Below are 15,060 nucleotides of genomic sequence, written 5' to 3'. Positions count from 1 at the left end.
GCCAGACCAAGTGTTATAGTTAACAAATCTAGTCCTTGTGTCAGTCCTCTAACATGCACTGGAGTTCACAGCCTTCTATAGTCAGAACAGTGCAGGTTGAAAGGTGTCTCCCAAGGTCACCTTGTCCAGCATCCCACTTGAAGCAAGGCCACCACAAGCACTAGACCAGCTTTGCCTATCTAGGGCAGATGTAGATATCACACAATCTTTCTCAGCAACCTGCTCCACTGTGGCACTTATGGCACAAGATTTTTCCTAATGATAAACCTGAATGCAGTCTCTTGCTGCTGCCCCCGGTTGGATGACCTGCCACCACTGTCAAACCCTGCAGTTGTATCATCTTTGCGACCGGCCTCCAACCAACCTACCTTAGTCCAGGTACAACACCACCAGCATGGACTGAGGAAGAGTTTATTTCCTTTGTCTACCCACCACACTCCTCCTAACATACTCTGCATGATGTGCCTCACTTTCAATAACGCTGCGTTGTCACCTCCTATCCATTTAGGTATCCACCCAATCCTTTTCAGCAGTTATCACTTGGACAGTCAGCTCTCAGTATAATTGGTGAGCATATTTTAAGCAGAGGAGCAGATCAGGAATAAAAATGCAAAACACATCCATAGGAGTTCGAAAATAACATATTCAGTTCCCATTAAGCACTTGTTCTCCCTTCTGTATTTGCACTGCCCACACTAGGCTCTGCCCCATGTTATTATTAAATTCAGCTGTTGGAACTGCCAGTACCAAAGCATTCACAGATGCTTTTAAAAACAGGCTTAAAATCATGATGTTCCCAAATGTAAATGGGACAACTGCTATCGGTTTGATCATTATTTATACATGTTCATATAGGCAGAGTGCATTAAGGGTATAGGCAAGGCAGGGACAGAGTCCTCACTATATTTCCCTGCTATGTCCACACAAGCAAGAAGTGCAGCCCAATAAATGGGGGTTTTTTGAGTGAAATAGTGCTGAAGACTCAGCTTACATTTTACCAGAATTTCAGGGCATTTTATTTCTGACTAGCTCCAGTCTATTCCTATGGATTTGATCAGCCATGAACAAAGTGAATTAGGTACAAACTGAGAGCACACCTTTCATTTTACTTTTATGTATTCCAAGATGTCTCTACAATGTGAGCCGAATATTGTAAACTGTAAAGATTAGGATTTGTGCTCCAGAGGTGCTCTCCTGACTTGAACCAAAATGCTAATGCAGATGTACCTGAGTTTCTTCTTTGTGCACTTCCTGACCCTACTCCCTGTCTCTCAGTAGCAAGAAAAATACAATCACTCAGATTGGAAAATACGTTAAGATCATCGAGTCCAACCTTTAATGTATCACTGCCAAGGCCATCACTAAACTATGTCCGTAAGTGCCACATCTACACCTCTTTGAAATACTTCCAGGAATGCTGACTCCACCACAGGGTAGCCTGTTAAAGGAAAGGAGAAAGGCAGGTGTTGCATGAAAAATACATGTGGTAGAACACAAGCATTCTGACTGAAAATAGTATCTCATGTCTATCAATGTGTGTTTCATTTTACCTTCCTCAACTTGAGCTTGGTTTGTGCTCAGTTATTCATTTTGCATCATTCAAAAGGAAACAAAACAGATAAGAATGTTAAATATAACTACATAAAATGCCTTACTCTGAGGCCCTGAGAATCACTGTGATTACAAGAAAATTTCAGATGTTCAATACCTTTCTCTTTATCTCATGCCTGCAGTTCAAGAACCATTATTGTTTCCTTCTCTGCCTCACATCTCTCATTGCCCCTTTTTTGCAGCATGTATCAGTGCAAATTTAAATCCTTCCTGAAACACTTGAAGGTTGCTCAGTTTATTTACATCCACTAGTACATTAATACTTTCCACTGTGCAATATGAGGTCTTAGCTAATCCTTGGACACTAATTTAGTTGAATAGGACAGTTACAACTTTCTAACATTGCTTAAGTTAATGATCTGATACTTTACAAGAGAAGAGACATTTCAAATGAAATTGATTATATTAATAATTTTATTGAGCAATATTAACAGAAGTGTATTGTTCCACAATGTCCTCAAGCAAAGCCTTTATTGGCACATTAATGGTGACATAATGTCCAAATCCATACTAAGAGACACTTTTTATTTCTATGAAATACAATTATGGATAGCCCAAAATTCTACATTCGAAACTTATAGCCATCCCACTCTGCTTGAAAGCCCTGTCTTCTGTGGGAATGTATGGATAACTGCTGCATGCAAATCACCCGATTTTATTGACAGATTCCCTGTGTTTCCAGCTGTCTGTGCTAGAGAAGAGGACTATCTGGTGGAAATGGGATGAATTAATTTGCTTCTGAGGTACTGAATTGCTTCTGAGGTACTGAAATATCTGGGAGCCCATTTGACATTAGAAAGAGGGGAAGGTAGCCAGCATCTTGAAAAATTAGACTTTTTCAAAGCAGTGATAATAGAGCATTTCAAGTCTTTGTGATGAGTATTGAAGAAAACCTGGTGAGGAAGGCAAGAGGGAAGGGAGTTGGGAAGGACAGGTATACTCTGCTTGAGAGAGTCAAAATAGGCCAGTCAAACGGTCCTGATTCAAAGCTGTTGAAAACCAACTCACACCTTACTTGTTATCTCAGTCTGCTGGACCTAAAAGGACTTACTCAAGCCAAATGTTTTCTCAGCTAGAGGAATGCTGCACTGGCCCTCATGTATATGGATCAAAGGATCAGTTTCTCACACAGATCACAGCCCAAATTCAAAACCAAACTTTTCTTTTCACTGTGGCCATATCATTTATGTCAAGTTGAGTGCCAAGTATGAATGAAAGATTGGAGAATTTTCAATTTTAAAATTTTCTCCATGTCAGATTGCCAAGTGGTCCAACCTCTGTTTCCAGCTCATATATACAGTCACTCTTTGTGAAGCTGCATATCATTATAAACAGCTATGGTCAATCAACTAATGCCATATAATTTGCAGCAGGTGCAATAGGGTTATCTGACACAGTTTAAGGCATAGTGATGAAGAGAGAGTGTCTTCTGCCACATTATTTTAAGCACCCAAACAATGGAAAGCAGAAGACAGTACAGGTCAACAAAATCTTTCATCTCCATCTGCCCTTAGCATTGGGTGTATTTGCCTGACATGACACATCCAGGGAAGAAAACTAGAGGTCATGTGTGATATAATACAATAAATTCTGCCCATGAAGTGCTATGTCAGACTAGCACTCAGAGGGTTCTACCTCAGGAGCTGTGATTGTTTTTTCTCTGCCGGTGGCATTAGTTTATCTCTACTGATAGCAACCTGAATTGCACAACACTCCCTCAGTGTGAGACACCATAGTAGTCACAAGTCGTATGAGAGGCAAACACACCGAGCAGTCTAATTACCACAGAAACATAGAATCATAGTATTGGGCTTGGGTTGGAAGGTGACCTTGAACTTCATCTATATCCAGTCTCCATGCCATGGGCAGGGACACTCTCCATTTGACCAGGTTGCTCAAAGCCCCATCCAATCTGGTCTTGAACACATTAGGAATGGGGCATCCCCAAATCTGGACAACTAGTTCCAATGTCTCACCACCCTCGCAATAAAGAATCTCTTCCTACTATCTAATCTACATTTACTCTATCACTCCAAAGAGATATTTTGGATGCGCTTTGAACCTTGTAGCATTGGTCAAAAACTCTGGCTTGCAAGGGCTTGAAGTTTTCCTTTTGTCATCTTTTATAGTGTTTTCAAATAAAAGTGTCAGACAGTCTGTGGGATGTGGTGAGCATGCCCATAACCCACTGAAGCAAAAGGCTTGTGAGGCATTGCCTTCGAGGAGTAAGACTATCAAATCCTCCAAGCAGCCTTTAGTTACATAGAGTTCTGGCACCCTGCTAGATCAACAAATAGAAAAGACAATAAAGACCATCCCAACTAATAGGGTAAAGAAGCCTACATGGCAAACACTTCTGCCATTTCTTCTGTGTTTTGCTGCTTCCTCCCCAGGTACAAATGATTTCCTGTGCTTACAGTTTTCAAGAGCGAGCCTTGGAAACTGTGTACGATGCAGCAAAGTTTAACAGCAATCCAGCAAGGTGGGCAGCTGAAAAAGGAGGCAGAGGCAATCAGGGGAGAACTGCAGACAATTGTTCCACAGCTGAATAGTAAGCCTGCACTTGCAAACTAAAAAATCTATCTCAGATAATTGACATTTATTTGATTGAAACAGCAGGGTGCCCTCCATCAGAATGGGAGGAGACCATATGGAACAACAGTATGAGTGGAGATAATGTTTGTCTGCTGAGTGTGTCAATGTGTTTAGAGATTATTCAGCGAGCTCAAGGGATTCCAGTATGGTAATGTTTCAGCTAAATTAGAATCAGATTAATTGCTCTAATCTAATGGAAAGACAATGTTTATCAAATTATTGCTCCTTCACCACATGATATTGTGGTGTCATTACTCTTTGTGTTAAAAAAAATAAATAAAAAGGCTCTCTTGTATCACATCTGCTCATGAGCACTGATTTCTGCACAAGAGAGTTAGTGCAGTTTATAACTCTGTAAAGAAATTAATGAGTTAGAGTGAAAGTTTGGTAGAAGACAAATTCTTCATACTATGAGTAGACCTAAAACTACACTAATTGGAATGACTTTGCCTTCTTTTGAACTTGGGCTTTTTTTGGAGGGATTTTGTCTTCAAATTTTGATACTTTTTTACTTTTTTCAAATTTTATTTCAGTGGAATGAGCTTGGTTTTTCATAGTAAGTAGAACTAAAACGGAACCATATAGCAAAAAAATGTAATGTTTTCCTCATTTCTTTCATCTTATTTAAGTTGCATCTGAAAATTGCAATGAAATGACTACAAAAATTGAGTGTGCAGATAAGATGCCTAAAATCCTTCAGATATACTTGCCATTATTTAATGCTTAGGGTCATTTTAGATCGCCTGTCAAATGCCAACCCAGAGGAGATACAGAGCTCTTCAGCTACTTTAAAACAAAATGGAAATCTGCAGTTCTGGTAGCACTACACTGCAAGTGCTGAGTACCTCAGAAAGTCAGATAGTTCTTTAATTTTTCCACAGCCTGAATGGTACAATAGCCTCCAAAGATGTCTTTTAAAAGCTGATTCCAGGTTTTTTACGCTTGGCTTTTTAGAACACTTTCAGTATATGTTATACATGCTAAAACAACATTAAAATATTAGCCCTTTTAAAACTTTATCTAGTAAGCACAATCCTCAAAAGGGGTAGAAGCATGACCTCTTCTCAAAAGTGCTAATAAACCCACCAGGGATACCCCTCCAACCTGATTTTCCACTGTGTTGCCCTGATTTAATGCTAGTGAAAAACGCTGGGACTTTTTCACAGGACTTTGTGTATCAGACCAGAACAATATAGAAGACACTCAGACACTTTGTCTCAACTTAATTTATAATGGTGACACTGTGTTTGTGAGGCATTCAGGCTACGGGCTCAATAGAGCACCGAACAAATATTTTCTAGGCTTCTATAGTAACTAATAGTTTTTCCTGTCTTAAAAGGGTCATATATCCTCTCAAGACATATTTCACTGAAATTCTATTTAGTAAAAGTGAATACCTTTGTTAGTCAAGTGTTCATAATGCCTATTAAAACACATAGTTTATAAAAGTGGGCTAAACACAGCAGCAAAAGTGATTGAACATTGAGCAGAAAGCACTGCTTATGCATTCTGTCCCCAGCAGCTTTCTCTCCCAGGTACAATTCGGCAGAAAGATGCCAAGTTTTTAAGGTCAGGACCTGTGCTGGCAGGATATTTGTTGTGATAATATTCTAGGATTCAGCGTTTCCATAAGCCATTTTCCTCCACATGCATTTTTCTCAGACATATACAGCCAAGTTTTCTGGCCTTCTAGAGAGACAAACTCTCTTTCAGTCTTCCTTATTTGTGACACATTAGAAGTTCATGGCAATTGTCCCACATAAAGCTTTGGGTTTTAAGCCTTACTTGCTAAAACTTAGATCAAAGGTGTAGTGAGATGTGCAGTGTAACTTGGCTGCATAAACCAGATGCACTCTGAAGCCATGATGACAAAGCCCTAGACACTTGCTCTTTTCCGAGTTTCATTACAAAGCTGTTGTTAAACCCTTTTTGGCTACCCAGCTTTTTTATATATCTGTTTGAAACTAACAGACCATCTGCCCTCTTTCCCAGAGTCTTCCCACTACTTTTGAAGTGAGCAAGGCTCCAGAAAGAGCCAAGGTGGGTGGCAGACAGAGACTTACACTGTCATCACTTGGTGCTTGGATCTCACTTGGTACCTTTTGTTCCGAGAGCTCCAGCAATAGCTTCCCCGTTGTTTGCCCGGCTGTAGGAGCTGTGAACTGCCAGCCCAGCCACTCCCTGCTGGGCTCCTGAGCTCTGTACAGCACAAAGATCCACACTCACGTCGTGCTGGGCACGGAACCACACTCCTCACAGATATATATAACTTAAGGATGATGCAGCTTGCTGAGGAATAAAGTGACTCACTGAATAACCCACATCACAAAAACACTCTTCAGGAAAAATATACTAGTTTAGTATGGATCTATAGGCTTTGAAATACAGATGGCTAATCTAAGTGCTTAATTTAAATAAATGACTTATTCATGATCTTTAAATTATCCACTACCATTGTTTGGAAATGATTTAAAGTAGCTGTAGTCCCACACGGGAGAAATGGTAACATGCTGTCGGGAAACCTTTGTTGGTAAAATATACGGATTTATCTGTTTTGATCAAAAAAATGTTGTACACATAGGACACTCCATGTGGTAATGAATTAGAAGATTTGCAAACTAGCAGCAGGGGATAGTGTTTCTGAAGAAAAGTCCTTTACTAGAATCGGCAGGGTACTTCAAAATTGCTATTATTACTATCTATTAAAAATTGCAGTTTTAAAAATGCATAGAATGTTCTACAAAAAGATTAATGTTACGGTTTATTCCTTGCTCCAAAGAATTTAAAACACAGTTCTGCCTCTGGAGACGTTATTGCCATACTCACAGAAGCCTGAAGGACCCAACAAAGTCGAAAGAAGTTGCAGCCTATGATAAAGAGCATGGCTGGGCATTAATGGAGGCAAAACAAGAAGAAAATGTAAGAAAAACAAGATATTCAGATCTGAGAATTTTGACCCTGACTCCTCTTATAGTCTAGTTTAATTGCACTGTATGGAAACCTGCTTTAATTGGGAATCAATACAAGTTTTATCATCTATTTAAATGCAAATTCAATTGACTTCAAGGAAGTTTCCCCAGTTTAGTTTGTGTTTGTGTGTGTATCTATATGCACATATTTTAAGTAAACAACATGAGTAAATTTTGGAAAATAGAATTGTTTACTTTTTTGATTTTATCAGTACAGTTTACCTACACCAAATCTTTGTCCAAACTTGCATGCACTAAGAAATTACACAACTTACACCTCTTTGGTTTATATACCCAAGCAACAATATAGGAGGAATGTTCCCAGATAATTAATTTTGATTACAGTTTTGTTCCAAGCTGTCATTCCTACATGCATACAAAATTCATAAAAAAATGTGGTCTTCTCTATAGAAAGTCACAGATAGCTTTAGACCTAGGAATGACTGCAGTGAGAGGAGAATAACGACTACCACCCTACTTACTTTCCTGTAATATTTTTTCATTGCCTGGGAGCTGTACCAGCAGAGCAGAAGCCTGTGCTGACATGACTTGGTAAATATCTCACAACTTCGGTATTCAACCATGGCATCTGCAGGGTGATCACAAACTGTTGCATCAACATATATGAGGATGTGCATTTTCAATTACATACATTTTTTTTTTTAATCTCTGACACAGATGTATAAAATACTAAGAAAACAGGTTATATATGTGCTACAGAGTAGTTTTACAGCACAAGGGCAACTTTTCACTGTTCAGTAACTCAATTTTTTTCTAATTATTGCAAATTATAACACAATTTCTGAGCCAACAACATTTTTGTAACTGATTTTCTGCTTAAGCTGTAAAAACACTAAAAAAACCTGAAAGTGCCAAGCTCATGTGTGTAATTGGGAAAAAAAAACAGTTTCTGGTAAACAAAATGTGCCAAGGTTTTTTACCTGGAGTAAATTATTACATGTGTTAATAAAAACTATTTAAATAGCTTTCTTAATACATGAGAAACTGCTCAAATAGCTCTGGATGCGGCTCTTTAGTTTTGTTTTATGGGAGCCTTGTAACTGCAGTTGAAATAAATTGACCATAGAATTCAGTATTGCAGGACTGGTGGCTCCTGTAAAGGGATAAACATTGCTGTTTGTCACAGTTGCAGACTTCGAAAGACCCACTTGTACTTCTCATCTATGTCTCAAAAAAAAAAACCCACAAAAAAAACCCCCAAAAACCTAAAAAAGAGCCCACAACACCTCTTCAATTGATTTGCCCTTTGTCACTGTCACAGATATGTTTTCCCTATTTTGACAGGTAGTTGTAATTCTATTAGTAGCCCATCGACTGCCCCGTGAAATCAATCTGTGTTGGGCTACCTAGGTCTTCTTAAACTAGATGATTTATTGCTTCTGCCTGCTAAAAAAAGAAATTAAAAAGAAGAAGAAGGGAAAAAAGAAGAAGGCCTTGTCTGAAAATGAATAATTTTTAGTTTGGCTGCTGGCTGTCCCAGTGGCAGATGAGCAGTGACCTCTTGCCAGCAGCTTTACTGAGAAGCCTCCTGGTGCTGGCATGTATAAGTGATTGTCAATTTCCCTTATTCATTTACCTGACTGCCTCATGTATAACCTAGATCTCATTCACCCGAAATGTCCTCAGCATCAATCCGTCATGTTTACCTAATTTTGTGATTTCTCACTGGGCTGCCCAACTGCCTGACACTGGAGAACCACTTAAAACCTATTCAATGCTTACTCACTGCTGCAGGCAGAAAATTGGGGCACATAAGTGCATTAACCATTGTTGCCATTCTAGTTCAGGTCAGAAAAAGAGGCTAGCATCATATTCATCTTATGTAGTGTCATCTGACCTACAATTCACCGGGGTCTAAATGATGTCCTGGAACTTTAGATTATGTCCTAGTATCTGCCTTGATTGCTCTAATTCTTTCCTCCGGACCAGAAAAATAAATTACTGGCCAAAAAGTAAATTTATGTTGTTTCAGGTTGTTGTGTGGAATTTTTCTATTATCTGAAAACATGAATTTTTGACTGTGGATACAAAGAGATGAACTTAATGTACTTGGTTATCTTGACCAAAAGTCAGTTTCCAGCTGCTTTTTCTAATAGGCTGTGCAATCAAAGCAGAGATTTAAAGAAGGAGAAATACTTTTTTCCTGAATTTAGTACTCCTGCTTCTTACATAATTTACATTCATTTTTTCATCAAGCATGTGCAGTTTGTTAATGAACCCTGAACTATTTTTATTGTGTACCAGAAAGGGTTACAAAAGTACAGAGATGCTGTGTTGTAGGTGGTTATCAGGAAGAAAGCTGACCCACCCAAAACATTTCAGTCTTTTTCCCTCTGACTCATTTTAACATCCATTATAGATCTAAGAGAGCATCTTAATGCTGACTCAAAAGGCCCAAGAAGTAAAAAAAAAAAAAGGCAACCAAGAGCTGTGTGGCTTTAAAAAAGGAGAAAGAGGCCTAGAAGCAAGTACACAAGTATGCACTGAAGATAAAGGAAGAAAATTCAATAATACCCGTTTGAAATGGAGCAAAATGATACTGCTGGAGATGGCTATTACAGTTGATATACTATACTTGGTAAAGAAAGGATATACCAACTAAAAGACTGAGATGAGTAGGAAAAGAAGAAGCTGTCTTGCAATACCTACATCAGAAAAATGATCTAGGACATCTGGGCTTTATTTAGTCCTTTCAAATATTAAAGCCTAAAGAAAAACACAGACCATTGCTCAAGATAACACCTTTTAGAAAGATACTGGCAAAAAGAATTTGAACAAACTAGCAGAAATTTCTCAGGTAAGATTCCAGTGAAACATCTCAGAACACAATGATTGTAGTACTTCCAGATAAAAGAAATATTACTAGTGAAAAAAGCAGAGCCTGAAAACCAGCAGCAAGCAAAAAAGGGGTGCATTCAGGGCAGGTTTTGGACAGGATCAAATCACAGACCTTCGCTCCACAAACACAAAGTTCCCTGCTGGCAAGACACCCCCCAAACTCCCTGAGTAGAGATGACAATGGGATCTAGACCAGATGATCTCCCACTTTTCTGGTCTATTCACTCCCACTGCAGTTCTTTTCTCTGTGGATGTGGCCTAGGCTATGATTTTGCCAAAAGACAGGAAGACATTTCCCACCAGGACTTGGGGCTGGGGTGAGGGTCCTCAAAAAGTCTTCAAAGTCCTACTTATTTTAAAATTAAGAGTTGACCTTCTTCCTTGAATTTTTTATGCCGGATGTAACTAATTTTGTTACAGAACACATTGACTGCCAGAGAACAGTCAGACAGATGTTCTGGATGAAACTGAATTGGGTTATTTGTTATCACAGGAGAAACTGTCCTTTTGAGAATCTGTGGAATGCAATATTACTTGCAGAGGAAATTGTTTGTAATACTGATAAATGTCAACCATATATGGGACTCTCCATAGAAAACAAGGACTTGTTAGCCCTGGCAGTTGCCCAGTATGGCATTTGACACTGACTTCAGCTGAGTATAAATATAGAATAGTGTATAAAGAACATTGGCCTCTCACAGAAAGGAGACTCTGAGTTGAATTTACGTATACAAAAAACAGGTTCTATGGGAGACTGTGTTGCACAGAAAGTTCTTCTTCCTTCCATCTCTTTTCCCAAAGGATGGGACCATAAAGCAAACCTGTGTTTTTTCCTGTCTTGGAGGTGTATGTAAGGATAATAGACTGGAGAAATGTAGTGAAGAAAACACAAATGTGAAGACACCAGCAGGGGTTGTCAGCCCAAGGGGTGGAAGGAAACTGTAAAGTATCAACTTTACAGAACTAAAAGAGGCAGCAGGTTCAAAATGAGTAAAAGGGTAGGTGACAACAGCAAACTCTACTGATATTTGAGACATCTTTGCTACAAGAGGCAGTCATCACATATCCCTGAACAACAGGCTCCTCTTTTAATGGTGAAGCTTAAAGAGCAATTCTACCTGACTTGTGTATCTGACTTTCACCTGTATTTTCTGCACCAAAAGTGACATTCATCTCCTACTCAGGTCTACATAGCAGACATGAGTACATCTGAGTTTATCAGAAGAGTTCAGAAAGTAATTTGTTTAGCATGCTTTTGGTCAGATAAATGATCTTCACCGATGATCTTGGTTAGATCATCAGTGACCACAGCAGCAAACTTGACACCCACTCAGTCATGGATATTCCCACCTAAAATCGCACAAAATAGTCAAGAAGTTCTCTGAAAGAAAGTGCCCAAGCTCACTGAGTAGTGGAGACATGTCCTCTTAAGGGATTTCAGACTTAATTTAAAAGTCCTAGAGAAAAAAAACTTGTTAGGACTGGTAAGGAAACAATGCAGCAAGTGATTAATGGGGAGCTATAATCACAGTGTGCTTGATTTGCTTTGCAACACAGACAAATCCTCAAGTTAAAACTGCAGTAAACCTTACACAGCTTTTGAAGGGAATAGTCTGTTTGTCTTCACTGAACTGAATCCTCAACATACAACAGCTAATTAAAGTCTCCAAAGTCTGTAAATACTTTGACAAATATTGATATATAAGCCTGCGATGCTCACTTGGCTAGTTGGGTAAGTCCTGCCTCATTTACTTCAGTGATGCTCCAAATGACTGTGGTGATCTCATCAACTGAAACTCCTAAAAAACCAGCTACTCCAAGGTGTATGAAGAGGATCTCCCTGGTATAAAAACTAAAGAAATTACTTTTGATAAAAGAGGAAAAAAGGAATCACTCACTGTACATGCCCACTGTTGCAAGGTATCTGGGAAGAATGTTTCCCAAAACCCTTTTAATTAAATTAAATTGAACAATAAAACAAATTAAAATGAACAATAAAACAAATTATCTAATTCAGAGCTGGCTCAAAAATTTATCAAAAATTGGACTCTGACAGAGTCAATGTATTTACACCACTTAGACCAATCTGGTCTAAACTACTTAAAGCATGGTTAGTTGGATGCTTACAGTCTGATGCCTCACATTATAATGTAAGATTTACATCTTGAGGAATATTTTTTCTTTGTCTTTTCCTAGTTCACAGGGCCACTGGCAGCATATATGTGGATACCAGTTTTTCAAATTACACCTAAAGTCTAACAATGGTATCAATTTTTGTTATTTTCCTAGCCACTTGATAGGTTTACCCAAAGGTTATAAGTATAACACAAGTAGCAAGCAAAGGTACATAATGAAGATGCATCCAAAATACCCTGTGCAGCAAGTAAATATTTTCTTCTTAATTATATTATTACTTGGGTTTATGTAACTAAATTGCTACACAATTCCATATATAATTGATTTTCCAAGAAAAGTATTACTGAAGTGATTCTGTAGTTCAAAACAGCATGAACTTAATAATACACAAACAATTTCTATCTCACAACCTATAGTGCTGCATAGTATTTGTATGCTTAAAAAAACATTCCTTCATATTAACAGTAATTTTGAACGTAACATAAAAACTCAAGGGCTTTTTTTTTCACTTTATTTGTTTGGAAGAATACTAACAGTGCCTCCTGTGAGGATATATGTTGTAGGTTCTTTTGCAGATTATGAAAATAGTCGTGAGGAAATATTTGGATAAAGGAAGACAAAGCTCCAGGTAGCAATAGGTTTCATACTGAGTTGATAAATGCAATTAGGGATCAGAAGGATGAACAATTACTTCAGAGGAGTTTTGATACCAGAGTGCAATATCAGATGATTAGAAAACTGGAAAAATATCATCTTTTTCCTATTGCAGGCACATCTAGCAGCCTCAGCACAAGTGAGAAAACCATTGTGCTATGGCAATGGATATTGCATGCCCTGAAGTGTTCATAGGCACAGTAATCAAATATGAGCCTAAAGGAATACCTTGAGATTTTGAGAAACTAAAAAGCTACATTATCCCAGCACAATGCAAGGTGAAGAGTTAAAATTAAGAAGATTTGAGGGATATCCTCCTTGGCCCAGAAAGTTTGAGATGGTTGAAAACATTTCCCCTCCGTGCAGGAGAAGAGCGTGGATGCAGATGACACCACTGCAGTTCTGATGAAAGGTACATGCACTCCACAGCCACTTTTAATGAAGGAACTGTGAATGTACCAATGTTAATATCTTGCCAAACCAATTATAGCAATATCACAGGGTCTGTGTAACTAATTGCCAATATTTCTTGTCTAATTGATTCTCAGAGAGCAATATTGCCTGCAGCAGTCCACCACTGCTGTGAGATGCTGAGCACCTGGGCACTGCCGACTGCCTGAGCTCCTGCCACCTACAGAGGATGCTCAGCCTCCACCAGACTGTGAGACACGGAATGGATCCCTACAGACCTTCAGAGCTGAAGATTTCGGTTTTGAAGAAAAATTAAACTGAACATGGTAACTTAACCTCTGATTTGGTCTCTTACTACTTGAAGAAAAAAAAAAGAATGAGATAATAAAACCTATGCTGATTAGCTAAGCAACACTAACTCAGTTTTTGTTTCCATTATATGACTAATAGTCTCTTCTGAACAGGTTTGATTCTTTTATCTGTTTTCATTAGAGTCAATTTGTGGTATGAGATTGGTGTTATTTATTGAATGCTACACCCAGCTAAAAAGTTAAAACTGTGAAAAGCTTCAAGGAATTTTATTACACTACTGTGAGACACAGTCTTGTATAGATGCTATAAATTAAGTTTAGCAAGTATGATTGGTGTGGTGAATGGTTAAATGGAGGTACCAGATCCATGAAGTTTCTCTGTCATTTCAAAAACTTTGAGGACTGCTGTTTTGACCTGTGTTGACCAGACTTTTAGAACTTGCTTATTTTATGCAGATATGCATTCAAAATCAAGTCAAAAGTCAACTTTACCTAAATATGTAAGGCTAACCTAAGCCTGAATATGTTCAGACTTGAGGCAGGTTAGTATTCAGTATCACTGAGCAATGTGATTGCACACTGGTGACTCTTTAATACATTTGATGCTGCAGATTTTTTCATTACTAAAAATACTTAGTATTCTGAAAGGCAGAATAAATTTGATAGCAACAAACATCAGTGACTTTTTCTATTTTGTCTAAACCCTTTTGCTCTAAGTGCTACAGACAGTCTCTCTCTTCTTGTTCCAATATGTAATTGACAGCTCAGCCCAATGTCCTTCTCTACCTCTTGATTTTTCCCTGGCTGCTAATAGCATGCACCATTTTATACAGTCTGAGTCTATTAACCAAGTGCCTGACCTTGTGGGATGCTGAACACCTGCTGGAATACACTCAGAGCCTGTAATTCTCATTGATTTCATTAGGAGGAGAAAGAACTTGCACTCTCCCAGGTCATTTAGGCTGACCTCCTCCATAAAGACAGTGCTCATGGTGGACTGCTGTTCCAGAAAGTCAGACTAACACCAGAGGTAGCTGCTTCCAGAGCATCCAACTTGGAACTGATGCCAAACAATATTAATTGTCAGGAAAGAGAAACTAGGAGCACAGCTCCTCTTCATTCCTTACACAGTGAGTGGAGGGAAATGCTAAGATGTGCCCCACTGGGTCTGACCAGTAATCCATTTACCCCAGTATCATGCTTTTGACTTGCACAAGAAGAGAGACTACTAAGGAAAACAGAGAAGCCAGGCTGTTTCTACTGCCTTTTCTTTACCCCAGCACCCACAGCCATTGCTGTAGGTATGTCAGAAGGAATGTTCCTACCTCTGATACTGTCTTCTAGAGGGAGGGTTTGGTGAATAGCAGCAGTTCTATCTTTATCTTATCTAGTACCCTGGTGACTTCAGAAACCTCAGTCTTACTCCCTAGTCTTTTCCTCTCCAGATGAAGTATCCCACATCTTCTAACCCCTCCTCATCAGGCAGCTGCCTCTGACTATTAATTATTATACTC

The 15,060-nt window shown here is 38.7% G+C and overlaps 1 long non-coding RNA gene across 1 annotated transcript in view; it reads right to left on the bottom strand.

Moving 5' to 3' along the window:
* The window catches only part of LOC134546672 (uncharacterized), a 46,846-nt gene that overhangs the window by 14,351 nt on the left and 17,435 nt on the right, over window positions 1-15,060 (bottom strand). The window contains exon 4 of the long non-coding RNA XR_010079242.1: window positions 1,334-1,438. This is a non-coding gene — a long non-coding RNA (uncharacterized LOC134546672). The remainder of the gene's footprint in view (window positions 1-1,333; window positions 1,439-15,060) is intronic.

The sequence above is a fragment of the Prinia subflava genome, chromosome 2 (genome assembly GCF_021018805.1).
Source record: "Prinia subflava isolate CZ2003 ecotype Zambia chromosome 2, Cam_Psub_1.2, whole genome shotgun sequence".
NCBI classification, from domain to species: Eukaryota; Metazoa; Chordata; class Aves; order Passeriformes; family Cisticolidae; genus Prinia; species Prinia subflava.
This window is presented reverse-complemented; position numbering and strand designations above follow the sequence as displayed.